Source organism: Mirounga leonina, unplaced genomic scaffold (assembly GCF_011800145.1).
Source record: "Mirounga leonina isolate KUSES-001 unplaced genomic scaffold, KU_Mleo_1.0 Mir_96, whole genome shotgun sequence".
Classification (NCBI taxonomy): Eukaryota; Metazoa; Chordata; class Mammalia; order Carnivora; family Phocidae; genus Mirounga; species Mirounga leonina.
In genome coordinates this window covers 2,051,405-2,064,797 of record NW_023270871.1, presented here as the reverse complement: position 1 = coordinate 2,064,797, position 13,393 = coordinate 2,051,405, and the positions used below count along the sequence as shown (strand labels likewise).

Sequence of the window (13,393 nt, the reverse complement as noted above, 5' to 3'; positions counted from 1 at the left end):
GGAGAGGGCATCATGGTGGGCTGTGGTGGGCAGTGTTGGTGACAAAGCCAGGTCTCCCAGCCCTATAGACTTTCATCTGGATGTGACCGGTTTGGGACATCACAATCCTCACCCAGGTTGTAAAATTATTTCTGCCCAGCCCCTGGGCCCAGGCTCCTTCCCTAGGAGTTGATAAAAGACATTTGTTATGGTGGACTGCTCAGCACCCCTCTTCTCCCTTCTTATGGTGCAGCATTGTGCTTTTCCTTTGCAAAACTGCTCTGCCCCCATTCTATATGATTCTGGCAGGGATTCCAATTCCAGCACTCTACTGGGTATCTTCTAGTTGTCTCTCCAGATCCTCTCTCCACTCTGTGTGTCTGTGTCCCAGAAGCCTACCGACTGTAGCTTAGGCTGAGATAATGCTTCTAAGGCCCCTATGACAAAAAGTGTCCCTGCCCTGCTTATCCACAGTCCCCCTCAGATGCAAGAGCTAACCTGATAGATGTCCTCACTGAAGTGATGAGAGCTTCCCTGGGGAGCAGAAAAAAACAAAACAAAACAAAAACAAAATACACCCAAGTTGAAAATCTACATTCAAATTATGCCTGCTTTTTTTTTTTTTTTTTTAAAGATTTTATTTATTTGACAGAAGGAGACACAGCGAGAGAGGGAATCCAAGCAGGGGGAGTGGGAGAGGGAGAAGCAGGCTTCCCGCAGAGCAGGGAGCCCGATGTGGGGCTCGATCCCAGGACCTGGGATCATGACCTGAGCTGAAGGCAGACGCTTAATGACTGAGCCACCCAGGCACCCCTATTTTTGGTATATCCTTAATGATGTATAAATATACAATCTGTATTAACACAGGTAGATTTTTAAAAGCTATTTTCATGGCTCTCAATTCTAATTTCTGACTTTTAAAATATTCCAATGTTATATGGTCTCATGAATATCTTTTTTTTTTTTTTAAAGATTTTATTTATTTATTTGACAGAGAGAGACAGCGAGAGAGGGAATGCAAGCAGGGGGAGTGGGAGAGGGAGAAGCAGGCTTCCCGCTGAGCTGGGAGCCCAATGCGGGGCTTGATCCCAGGACCCCGGGATCATGACCTGAGCCGAAGGCAGCCGCTTAACGACTGAGCCACCCAGGCACCCCTGCTTTTTTTTTTTTTTTTTTCTTTTATTGAGTCACTTAACCTCTCTGAGCTTCATTTTTTTTCCTCTGGAAAATTGAGATAATGTTAGCTGCAGGAAATGGGTCTAGAATGGGTGGGACTTCAGTACCTGGGTGGTAGTGGTGGTGAAGGGAGGTCTGAAATCGTCTTGGAAAGGTTAATATGCAGGTCCCCTGACAATTCCAGACCACAGGCATTTCCTGTCATCCTGGGGATGTGCCTGATGTGATTTAGGAAGGCATGGAGTCTGGCAGTGACAGGCAGAGTCTGGAGCACTCACCCAGGGCCCTTCTTATTCAGAGGCAGCTTGTCCTGCCACGTGCCTCTCGCCCTGGGATGTGCTCACATTCTGAATGTGCTTCCTGAGAGCGCCCCTTGTTGTGATCCTGCGAAGTTGGCCCTGAGAAGGCTCCCTTGCCCTCCACCAGGAGGGCTTCCCATCTCCCCTTCAACTGCAGGGAGTCATGTTACAAGGGCAGTGGAGCTTTGAGAGGCAGAAGGAGCCCAGTGACCGCCCGACTTAATCATTTGCGGTGTCATAAATAACCCTGATGACCCAGTGCCTGTGGTGTCACTTTTAGGAAGTCATTGGTTGGTTTCAAGCTTGCCCTTTCTAGCCAATAAAGGCAAATCTTTCTGTGCACAGCACCAATTCTATGAACTGGTGCTAGACTGCATTGTGTCCCTTCAAAATTCGTATGATGAGTTCCTAACCCCAATGTGATGGTATTTGGAGATGGGGCCTTTGGGAGAAAATTAGGTCTAGATGAGGTCATAAAGGTAGGGCCTTCATGGTGAGTTTAGTACCCTTATAAGGAGAGATACCAGAGAGCTTGGGTGCTCCCTCCTCCCCTTCCCTTCCACCCTCTTCCCTCCTTCTCTCTCTCTCTCTCCACACCCCCCCCCCCCCCACACACACAGGAAAAGCCATATGAACACACAGTAAATGGCAGACATCTGCAAGCCAACAGGAGGGCTCCCACTAGAACCCATTCATGCTGGCACCATAAATTCAGACTTTTAGCCTCTAGAACTGTGAAAAAATAAATTTCTGTGTTTTTTTTTTTAAAGACTGAGTGAAAGGACCCAGAGGATGTTTCATGTAATACTTGCCCAGAGAGAAAAGCAGAAATTCTGTGGACACTATAAGAAATTCCCCCAAAGATCAAGACAGTGGCACGAGCAGGGCAAGCAGGCATCTTCCTGCCTCTTCCTTTGTCACTCTTTCTCCCTTTAGCCACATTTCTCTACAGTTCTACCTCAGATGGATCCCATGTTAGCCCCGACATACGAGCCCCTCACAGCTTCGGGATGTGTCAGTCATCTACTCTCAGCTGCTCCCACACGCCTGCAATTTAGCTGTTAATCCTCCCCTGGCTCCTAGAAGAAACGGAGACGCTCAAGGAAACATAACAATTCTCTTCATCCACACTTACTTTGATATTTAAGTTCTGCAATGTTTGTTTTAGCGGTGCTGCTTCACAAATAGGATTTCAGTGTGCCATATTGGTATTCCTATTTCCCAAACGTGACTTCCGGAGGAAAGCGGTCTTGCTATTTCTTAACTACAGACCATGACCACAGTGGGTAACCACTCTATTTCTATCTTTTATGGGGTTGGCCATACATTGTTAGTCCTAAGGCCGGACTTTGTGATTAGCTTTGAGACTTCGGGAACATTGCTTCTTTTCTCTGTGCCTCATTGTCATCATCTACAATAAAAAAGGGGAGGGGGTTGATTCGAATGTTGCTTTTTATGTCCCTTTCTGCTCTAAGGGATTGAGTTTCTATCATTCTTCATAAAACGTCAAATGTCCTGGATTTGTATTCTCTTTGTTTCCACGAGTCAGTAAGTATTTTATTGTATTTTTCTAAATAACTATTTCATTAACAAGTATCATTAATAATGTCTTTGCAATGGGAATATTAATAGATCAGATAGTGGGAGTAAGGCCATGTACCACAGGACATTGGTTATACAATAAAGAAGCCAGGAGAGAGCCCTCTGGTGACTCCAGAAGGCAGGAAGACAAAGAAAGCTGGAAGGAAAACAGAACATGACACAGCATTGCGAAGGGTTTATGAAGAAAAAGGCACACACACACACACACGTGGAAACAGCTCTTCTCCATGTATAACCCTTTCCACAGCCAACAAAACAAGCAGTGGAAATTTCCAGCATGACAGACAAGCAGGTCCCAGTCATTAACTCTCTGCTTCCTGAACTTTTGCAAGGCTTCATGGTATTTGTAGGCTACCTCTGACCTTTGCTTTAGAAATTGTAAATTTTCCATGTCCTTTGTCAGCTGAGTGCTCTTTCTTTGTTAAATGATGGAAAACTTCCTAATATTTAAGTTCAATTGTTTGTTTCTTATTGAGACTCTACTGAGCTATATGGACGGATTTAAAAAATAACATTTTAAGAACACTAATGGATAGTAACAAATAGCAAATAAAAACATGTGCCCTGTGGCTCTCAGTATTGGTGTCAGTTTCGAAATGAGAATGTTTATTTTTGAACCAATGAATAGACTTGGATAAAACATGCACAATTATTATTCATCCTGCTTCCCCAGTGGGAAATGAAGGCTCGCTGAGATTTCATTGATGGCTTTTTTATTTCCCTCTTCCCAAGCAAATAGCAGCTTGGGAGTGGAAGTGCTCTGAGCATTGGTTCAAAGAGCTTCTGACTTCAGCTGCTACTGTCAAAGCCTTAGGACCAGAAATGGGTGAAACTGACAGTTGCCCCAGTACAAACTACTAAAAATAGTAATGATTGAATACTTCCTGTCTGCCAGGTACTGTTCTAAGTCCTTTATAAAGTAGATATATTATTCTCAACCTTGTTTTACATTTGAAGAAACCAGTTTAGAGAAGTCAAGCAGCTTGCTTGAGATCTTGTAGCTAGTAAGTGCAGAATCTGGATTGATTTCAGGTCATGCTAAATCTGGAGATTGAATTTTTAACCTCCTGCTGTACTATCTACTTGGAAAGCTCTTTTTTTTTTTTTTTTGATCTATCAAGTATGAGATTTTCAGCACTACCCCTGTCCTCCCACACCCCTAATACTATTCAATTGGGCTATGAATGAGGGTTAAAGCAAACAAACAATTCAATTCTATTTAATAAATGTGTCTTGAAATCCTACAATATTTAAGGCACCATGCTAAGCTATGCCATGGGGACTACAGAGATAAATAACCAAAGTCACAAAATTTATAGTCTGATGGTAGGGGGAAAACATTCCAACTTATAATTATAGTTGGAATGACAGGTATAAGCAGAATGTGATTGTATGATAGAACCAGCAGTAAGGGGTTGAGGAGAGCAAGACATACCTTTACATGGGAAGTCTGGGTTGCTTTCAGGGGATTCTTGCACTGGATTTTAAAGGATGGGTGGGACTTCAAACATTAGGATTGCATAGAGAGGGGATTCCAAGGAGGAGAAGCAGCAGGAACAAATGCAGTGGGACACAGCTAGGTCCCTGAGCTTACAGTTGGGTTATCCTGAGTAGGTCAATGAGGCAGTAACCTACAAAACTATACGGTAGGCTGGTAGAGCCCATCCATGAGAGGAAAGCAATGGTTAGGCAGTAAAATGCCAGGCTGCTGGAGTTAGGAGGATCTATGAAACTCTCAAATAAAGGTACCCTCAGAAGGGTGGGGCTCAGGGCAGAGTCCCCTCTTCCCACCCAGAGCCATAGCAGTCTATGAATACCACCCCTGTCTGTGGTGGGCAAAACCACAGAGCCGACCTAGGTGGTAAATCACCTTGGTCCCCAGCATTGCACAGACCGACCCAGGGGCAAACAGGCCACTGGTGGGCAGGACACACCTGTCCGGTATATACTAGGTACACCTGGTTTGGTGTACTGCTGGCAGCTTTTTTGATTGGCCCAGCCTTAGAGATATTGATTTTTATAAAACATTTAAAAGGAGAGGTCCCGTAATGACTGAGCCACCCAGGCGCCCCTGTTGAATCACAGACCCGTACCTCTGAAACAAATAATACATTATATGTTAAAAAAGAAGGAGGAGAAGAAGAAGATAACAGGAAGGGAAAAATGAAGGGGGGGAATCAGAGGGGGAGACGAACCATGAGAGACTATGGACTCTGAGAAACAAACTGAGGGTTCTAGAGGGGAGGGGGTGGGGGGATGGGTTAGCCTGGTGATGGGTATTAAGGAGGGCACGTATTGCAATGAGCACTGGGTGTTATACGCAAACAATGAATCATGGAACAGTACATCAAAAACTAATGATGTAATGATGTATGGTGACTAACATAACATAATTAAAAAAAAATCTTAAAAAAAAAAAGGAGAGGTCCCTTTTAAGGTGATCACAATATCCTGAAGCAAAGGAACCTTATATAGTTAAATTTTTTTTATTATTTGTAGTTTTTTGTATATATTTATGCTCAATTTACCGTTCGTAAACTGCTTATAGTTAATTCCATTAATGCATAGTTTGCTTTTTGAAATAATTTTTCTTGATGTCTTTATAGAGTCCCAAGTTAAAGAATCTCTTGAGTGGAAGAAATGGAATTGTATTTTCTCATATGTTCTTTTAAAAGGTCTGGGATAATTCATAAGAACATAACAAAAGCAGTTAGCTGATGGGTTTTGGGGAAGGGTTGATGCAGAGAGGAAAAACCATGGAGATGACAGAGAACAGGGTTGACTTTTCACTGATTATCTTTTATATTTGTTCTTGTTTAACTCATGTGAATGTAATATCTCTGACAAAAATAACCAAATAAACCAATAAAAGAACTTCAAATAACCCTATATTTTTGAAAATGCATAGACTATCTCTGGAAGGAGGACACCAAAGAAACTGATCACAAAAGTCATCTCCAGGGAGAACAGAGTGGCCAGGGGCAGGAAAAGGAAGGAGGCTTACTCTACTTCCTCACCTGTGAATGCTGTGACATGGACCTTCGCAGAACCTGTTCCTCATACTGGAAATGCTTCTTGGCCTAAAGAAATAGTGTCTCCTTGGAATGGCTAATGCCTAAACTCTCATAATTTGAGTTTCACTTAGTTTAGAAATGGTTTCCTTCTGGTTTTTCTAGGAAGAATCACAGCTTTGGTGACCATTTCCAGCCTAGCAAACATGTCAATGTCATAGTGGAAAAGTTCCAAGGAAAACAGAACTAAAACAAGAAATCCCTCCATCCTCCCCCTTTAAAAATTTTTTTTTCTGAAGCATAACAATTTTATTTCTTTAAAATTTCTTGCAAATTAATTATTAGATGTTCCACTGTTTAACAGGTACTTTTTCCCAACATCCCATACTTTCTTCTCTATCTGGATTCATTTTTTTTCAATCCAATAGGAAAAAAAGAATGATGGTAAAATTTTCATAAGCAAAACATTTGGCTGATTAGTTACTAAAGTATGGCCATTTTTTAACCTCTAACATTTCATGCGGTGTTAGCAGCTGTGCAGTTGATTCTTGAATGTTTTTCTTTTTCTTTTTCACATTTCCATCAGGCAGAGGAAAATGATCTTCCAGAAACTCACCCAAGGTAATCAGGAGTTTCTCCTTATATTCTTTTATATCATGCATTTTAGTTTTCAGCTCATCAAAGATTCTTGATTCAGAAAATGTCACAACCTGATGTTTCAATTCACTGTGTAGTACATTAAGAGATTGCAGTATCTGTTGTTGTTCATCCAACCACTGTTGCTCCCTTTCCAAGTCTTCCTTTAGCTTTTCATTCTTTGACTGAATAGTAGAGAGCACCAATTCAAGATCATGTCTCAGTTTTTGGAACTCTTCTTTACCTAATGTTACAAGAACTTCTTCATTCAGTGGAATTATTCCAGGACTTTCTTTCTGCCATTGATTGAGTTCAGCAGTCAAACATTTCACTTGCATAATTAATAATGACAGCTGAGCATTTGAATCAGTGAGTGTCTCAGTTCCAACAAGTGATAATTTTTTCTGACATTCTTCCACATCTTTCCACATTTCTTCACATTCTTTAATAAGTTCTTCTTCAGCATTTGTAACATCTTCCATGTCTGTAGTACTGTTTGGATCTAGATCTTGCTAATTCACTGACATGTGCCTTGTAATAATTAGCCTTATAAGAAAAAAAGCTGTGTGACCTTGGGCAAGTCACTTAAACTGTCTGTGCCTGAGTTTCCTTATCACCACAGTGCCACGGACTTCAGGTCTTCTCCGCTGGGCGTAAACAAGGCTTCCTGGCCTAGGACGTTTGCACGCGCTGCTTGCTGATTGGATCTGCCTAAAAAAAATTTTTTTTTCTGGGAGAAGAAGAAAAGAAAAAGTCTTAGAAAGGGGTTGCATTATATTCTTTTGTCTTTCAATTTTCCAGGTTTCTCCCAACCCCCACGTGAACATCTCCAAGTATTCGTGTGAAATAGTTTATTAGATCCTTTTCAGGATAGGGTTTAAAGCAGTATGGAAGGAATAGAGGTCACCAGACTCTGGGGAGGGGAAGGGGCCCTTCTGAGATACAACGTGTGAAAAGGGGAGGGATTTACCTTGGGTCAAATCAACTGTACTGTTCTGAGAACAGTGTTTAACTAGAAAACAAGTGTACTCACTTCTTTGGGCAATAATGCAGGAAAAACCTGTGGGTGTTGCAGGGTGAGAGGGCAGTTGGGTGAAGGGGGAGCTGTTCTTATTGGCAGGTGGGGAATGCTGCTGTAAACAAGCCCCTGGTCCAGGAGGAAGGAAGTGTCTATCAGAGAGTTAGTAATGATCCAAGTTGCCCAGGAACATCCTTGCGCGTGAGATGAAGTTCACATTACCTTAAATATCTAAGAATATACATTTTTCTCAAATACTAGATGGTCTTATTCTTTTGTCCAGTAACTAAAGAATGTAGCTAAAAATTGTGAATTCCTCTAAAGGCTCGGATTTCCTAACTGGCAAAGGAATGCATACCTTCAACAAAATATGCTGGGTTTCTCTTTGAGGGACTTAAATTTACACAAGGGAATGATAAGGGGGAAATGTAAAAAAAACAAGCCTAGATTGAGTGATCTGACATATTTTTTTTTTTGGATTGCAAAGTTTAATAGCTTGAAAAACAATTTCTAACTTCAGTTTTGTGAGTAGGCATGGTTTTGTGATTTCTCTCTCTATGGCTGAAGCAATATGAAAATGCAGTTTTCATCTGGTCACTGATCCTGATCAGGGAGCTCTAAAGGTTCTCTATTTCCTACTAGATCAAACTCACTGCCCTTCCTTGCTTGCAGTGTTTTCTGCAATATGGTCCTGAATTTACTCAGCCTCACTTCCATGACGCCACAGCAAGCCACCCCTGCTCTATTTAGTTTTGGTTTCTTCACAGTCTCCAGACAACATACTTTCTCCCATCTCCCACTCACATCCTCCTCTTGCTTGCTGACCTGTTCACTTCCTTCCTTCAAGAACCGAGCCAAATTCAAATTTCCATGAAGATGGTCTTAAGTGGCAAAGCCTTTGTCTCTCTTCTGAATAGCACATGGCTTATGCAGCTATGGGACTAAGCCATGTCTACTTCTAGGCTTAGTCCCATGGCTAAGTCTAAGCCATGTCTACTTATGGGACTAAGCCATGTCTACTTCTAGGATTCTGACATGTCTGTGTTGACAGGTGAATAGGTCTATTTGCATGAAATGAAAAGATACTGCCCAAGACAACAGGGCTGGAGCCTCCTGGTAAAGACACATCCAAGTTAGAGCCAAGGTGGGCAGACAAGGTTGGCCAAACCTTTGGCTTCAGAGGGAAGAAGCAATGCTGGGTACTTCATAGCGTTTGTCATTCACATTTTCTTCTGCCCCCATGCCACCTTCATTGGGATTCCATTAATAGAGTGTGAAATGAATGGTGAAGAGAGGCATTCAGGTGAAGTTTCTCATTTGAATCCCAGTGCTGTGGCATTCTGAGAACTCAAGGCCATCCTATCAATTCCTTAGGGAGATGATCGTACCTGGTGAAAGTTGGCAGTGCCCATAAGGAAGGGTTGCCAGATAAAATATTGGGTGCCCTATTAAATGTGAATTTCAGGGGTGTCTGGGTGGCTGATTTGGTTAAGTGTCCGACTCTTGATTTCCGCTCAGGTCATAGTCTCAGGGTGATGAGATCGATGCCCCTGTCGGGCTCCACACTCAGCAGGGAGTCTGCTCTCTCTCTTCCTCTCCCCCTGACCCTCCCCCTCACTAATTCTCAATAAATAAATAAATAAATAAATAAATAAATAAAATCTTGAAAAAATGTGAATTTGAGATAAGCAAGAAATAGCTTTTTAGTATATCTCATGTAACATTTGGGGCATATTTATACTAAAAATTATTTGTTGTTTATCAAATTCAATTTTAACTGGTTGTCCTGTATTTTCATTGGTAAATGTAGCAACCCTACTAAGAGGGACAGTGGTGCCTGAAAAAGGGTAAAATGTCCACTGGGGTTCAATAGAATCTAGAGGAAGGAATCCAGATATGATAACTAGGCAGTTGGCCTGCTTCTCTTTCTGAATAAAAAGACAAAGCACTGAGAAGAGAAAGCCTCTTGACCTTTCCACTTGCTTCATGTCTTTGAATTACTCATGATGCCTGGAGTGATGACAGCCATCTAGAGGTCATGGGCTATAAGTAGGAGGATGAAAAGCCAAGATACCATGGACAGTGAAGCAAAAGTTTGCAAAGAGCTTGGGTCTTTTAAGACATTGTTGAGCTTCATCCAAGGAGGTTCAACCTTCCCTGAGACAACTTTGGGTTGGATCCATACTTGAATAACATTCAAATTCTATTAGAAAGAAAGAAGGAGGAAATGGATGCTGGGTAGGTTAGCAACAATGTCACTAACAATGTAACCAGCAACCACGTGGATAGTCCTTCTGTAGACATTGTTTCTTTAGGCCTTGATTACTGACCAAAGAACACTAGGATTTTAAATATAGGTACAGAAATTAGAAGTCTAGGAAGAAAAAGAAGATAGGAAGTATATGCAATAAATGTGCTGGTATTCCCTTTTCCTCATTTTTTGTGTTTAATAGACTACCAATGTGGTTGAATGTCAAGCATAGCTGACATGGTTAAAAAAATTAAATGATTAACTTATTCCCTATAAGATCCCTGCTCATATATTCTTCCTTCATCCACACAGGGCCACTTGATCCCCTATCACCATCACTCCCATCTCCTCTTATATGTACATCCCTACCTCAGTCACTGGAAAATATCTTTTCAGTAGTCAGGGAGAATTTAAGGACCCATAGCAGACTCAATAGCCCAAGTGTAGTCAACTTTGCTACTTATCAGTCATTCTCTGAACTCATACTAAGCTTCGTGTCTGACCGCCTACCTCTAGATTTCTGAGAGTTGTGAAACATTCGTGTTTTTGTTGCTTAAGACACTGTCAAGTGTTCTATTACCTGCAGACAGAAGCATCCCTAGCTGATAGAGAAGCTGCCAAGTTCTTGTTCATGAGCGTAAGTGAGACACCCTTTATCAACTTTCAGAAATGTTCAGGGGAAGCTTTCCAGGAAAGTAGAGCCCTAAATTATCAGGTAATGGAGAGAGCCAAACAAATATGGGTTACACTTGGCATCTCTATCGAAAAGTTGATACTGGATCTGAGTGAGCATCAAACCTCCACGAGGACTTCAGCTCCTGAGAGCCCAGAGACTTTCCTTTTTATTCCCATCCCTCAACTTCATGACTCAATACACATTTATTAATTGACTAATTAAAGAATTTAATTGATTTATGGAGGATTTCCAACTTAATCTAAACCTGGAAGGGAGGATTTGAAAGGTGGTGTGGAGAAAGAATACTGTGGGTTAGGAGATATAAGAACAGAGGTCCTGGAACTGGTCATTAGCACAGCATGTTTGGTGCCTAAGGATTAGATTCCCTGAAAAGGATTAGTAAGAGTTTTATGTTACTGCTGGATACATTGCTAGGTATTTGGGGCTGGTGCAATAGATCACTAGGAACCTAGGAATCACGAGGACTAGTGGAGAAATGCAAGGACAGAGATATCTTAGGGAAGTTCATTAGTCAGAAGCCCATAAGACCTATTAAAAGAAAGACATTGGTAACTAGAAAGGCAGTTAGGGGGTTCTTAAAGTGATTGAGGAATGGATTATAGTGGTGATAAGGAAGCAGGTGGGAAAAAAGTGAATCCTAGTAAGAACTGACAGAAGGCAAGAGAAAAAAAAATGCTAACATTTACTTGGTGCCTACTTCATACCAAGCATTTCACATACACTGCCCCATTTAGTGAGCTATATTATTATACTCTCCATCCATTGGGGGGGGGCGCAATCTGTAAACATGTAACAATTTTACAGAGGGACAATAGTTCTAATAGAAGTGTATATGAGAAAGCTATTTGAGTATCTAGGAAAGAGGCATGGACCTAACGAATGTCTTGAAAGATGCATGAAAATTTGACAGAAAAGTCTGAGGAGAACATTCCAGACAGATGGATGGTATGTGCATAGCCATATCTTTGGCAAAATCTTTGCATGGGGTGTCTTCTGGAGAATTCATTAGTACCAAGGAGTTTCTCTGAGATATTTGACTGAGATATTTGCAGGTCAGGGCAGAGGGGCTTTTTGGGACCCTTAAATAATACCTGTCAATTTGGCATCTTAGAAAAACTATAGCTATAGCCAGTAGTGGAAACATCTCCAGAGATTTCTGCTGGAAATAATGCTCCATGATGTGATGATGCAAGAAGGTGGGAAAGTACTGAAGTTCTTCCATGTCCTTCATCTCTCCACCCTTCCCAGGATTCTCCAGGGCCACCTGCCTTTCCCCATGACCCCCAACCCAACCTGTTTTCCTATCCATGCTAGGGGCTACACATATTCTGAGCACAAAGAGCTAGGCAGCATCCTCTATGTCCCTCATCTATTTGCTCTTGGGGCTGACTTCGCAGACTGTTCCTCCGTCCCCTTCCTGAATATTGAAGACCACCCTTCTCATGATGCCCTGTGGCTGTGGCTTTCTGACATTTGGTCTGGAGCCCCTGGGCCATGACAGCAGAGACCTCCTGCTCAAACCCTCCAGGGTTCAGGACATTGCTTGTTTTTTGTTTTTTGTTCTTTTTTCCTCTCTCTCTGCTGTCCTTGGAGATAGGCAGGAGACCTCAGATAACCCTAATATCGGGAGGGATCATCTCCATCTCAAAAAAAAATGCTCTAGTTCTGGGAGAGGTGGGTGGACTGGCTACAGATGCACTCCCTGTCATGTCGCCTTACTTGACCAGTTGGAACCTTGCTCTGTGGCATTTGGGGAAGATAAGGAGTCTTCTACAATTTGTTCAAAAAGTTAGCAAAGGCTTCCATGTTTCTACTCTAATTCTGCTGCCACTTCAAACCTATTTTTCAAAACATCACAAATATTAACATTCTCTTCATATTACTCTTCCTTCAAATAATTTCTAAGGAATGTGCCCAAATGGCACAGGAGTAGGAGTCAGGAGAGTCAGAAGTCTGCAGACCTCACTTTTGGCTTGACTTCAGCCTCTATCCCTCCATTCTATACCCTTGAGCAAGACATCACTTTTTCAAACCTTATTTTCCCCATTTGTTAAAGAGATGCAATGGAAAAAAGATAGTCTCTTCAATAAATGGTGCTGGGAAAATTGGACAACTATATACAGAAGAATGAACCTCGACCATTCTCTAACACCATACACAAAGATAAACTCAAAATGGATGAAAGACCTCAATGTGAGACAGGAATCCATCAAAATCCTAGAGGAGAACATAGGCAGTAACCTCTTTTGATATCGGCCACAGCAACTTCTTTCAAGATTCATCTCCAAACGCTAGTGAAACAAAAGCAAAAATGAACTTTTGGGACTTCATCAAGATAAAAACTTCTGCACAGCAAAGGAAGCAGTCAATAAAACAAAGAGACAACCCACAGAATGGGAGAAGATATTTGCAAGTGACACTACAGATAAAGGGCTGGTACCCAAGATCTATAATCTATAGGCATCTATAATGACTTGATTATTTAATCAAGTCAAAAAATGGGCAGAAGACATGAACAGACACTTCTCCAAAGAAGACATACAAATGGATAACAGACACATGAAAAAATGTTCATCATCATTAGCTATCAGGGAAATTCAAATCAAAACCACATTGAGATACCACCTTACACCAGTTAGAATGGCAAAAATCGACAAGGCAAGAAACAACAAATGTTGGAGAGGTTGTAGAGAAAGGGGAACCCTCTTACACTGTTGGTAGGAA

General features: G+C 41.7%; 1 protein-coding gene and 1 pseudogene across 4 annotated transcripts in view; one reads left to right on the top strand and one right to left on the bottom strand.

Moving 5' to 3' along the window:
- The window catches only part of LOC118006426 (ran-binding protein 3-like), a 289,201-nt gene that overhangs the window by 165,391 nt on the left and 110,417 nt on the right, over window positions 1–13,393 (top strand). The gene's annotated exons all lie outside the window — the stretch shown is intronic.
- LOC118006427 lies at window positions 6,402–7,230 on the bottom strand (annotated as a pseudogene).